The following is a 1378-nucleotide window of genomic DNA, read 5'->3' as shown; positions in this document are numbered from 1 at the left end:
TTTCCACACTGCCAGGCTATGCTCCTTGCCACCTACGTGCTGCGCTGTGGCTGTCCGCATGTACAGGCCATTTATCAGCTACATCAGGCCAATTTCCAATGGTCAATTTTCTTTGTATTGGTGCCGATCCGATATTGGACTGATGTATTGGTGGCACCTCTACTCTAAAGAGATTGAGAATCACTTCTTTATTAAAAAAAGCCCCTTTGCTGAGCTACCTCCACCCAGGCATGCACACACACATACAACTCTAATCCCAGGTAGATTAAATATTCTTTATGGGAAGAGGTGTTATTTTTGCAAGTAAAAGTTTGAGATTGAAGTTAAGGTTATGCATTTGAGTGTGGTACAGAGGAACTTGTGTCTGCATGACAGATAATGGCAGGACTTGCTGGTTCTGGGAAATAGCTCCATGTTTAAATTTTAAAAATGTCATGGTCTGAGATACAATTGGAATGAAAGCAAGTCTGAAATTCAGTTTCCTGTGACTGGACTTCCTAACAAAGAAAGCTCAAAAGCCTTCTCAGAAGAAACCTTTTTTTAAAGGCTAATATTTCAAATGATTCCTGCTGCACAGAAGAATAAATATTTAAAAACAGAAAGGTAGAGAATTCAGTCAGCCTAAAGGAATTAGGGTGAGGTTAAATACAATCAAAATGTGGAACTGGGAGATTTTAGTCCTGTACTTTTAAGTGCAAAACTAGGTATTTACTCAGAATATATAATTTACAGATTGGTAGGGATGCAAGTAGCTTGGATGCTGAGATACAATTGATCCATAACAGTATGCCTAGACAAACTACAAACTAGAGTAAGTAAAAGCAGAGCTTTAAAATGAACTATTTTAGGCTCCTGTGCACAGATATGCTTCCCTAGGTTTGGCAGTTTTCAAGCAACTCTCCAGAAGCCATACATCCACTAAAGCGCGCCCTAGAGGCACATTTGATCTTATTGGACACCTGGAACCTCTTTTTCCATCACACAGATGAAAGCTTTTTGTTTTAAGGCAAAGGCATTTGTGTCAATTTGCATTCCACACAGATAGGGTCACTTTCAAATTACAATTTTTGCAGGTTTTTCTTGATTTGATTTTGTTAAGGAAGGTATTTCACATGTTTCATAAAGTACATTTTAGGGCTATCTACAAAAAGGGTAAAAGAATGAAAAAAAATTCACACACAAAATTATGGCTGGCCTACTATCAGAGGCGGACTCAGGAGGGGGAGCAGCAGCACAGTCACACCTCACTTTGGCTGTGCACCTTGGACGCAATGAGCTCACTGGTACATCAGCACAGCTTCTGCTGGGAGGTCCACCGTGTACTGCGAGCTCTGAGTCCACCAGCTGGTTGGCGCAGGGCGGGAGCCCTTGCTTTCAT

This window comes from Gavialis gangeticus, unplaced genomic scaffold, assembly GCF_001723915.1.
Source record: "Gavialis gangeticus isolate Ggan-Ray unplaced genomic scaffold, GavGan_comp1, whole genome shotgun sequence".
Classification (NCBI taxonomy): Eukaryota; Metazoa; Chordata; order Crocodylia; family Gavialidae; genus Gavialis; species Gavialis gangeticus.
Note: the sequence above shows the minus strand (reverse complement) of the source record.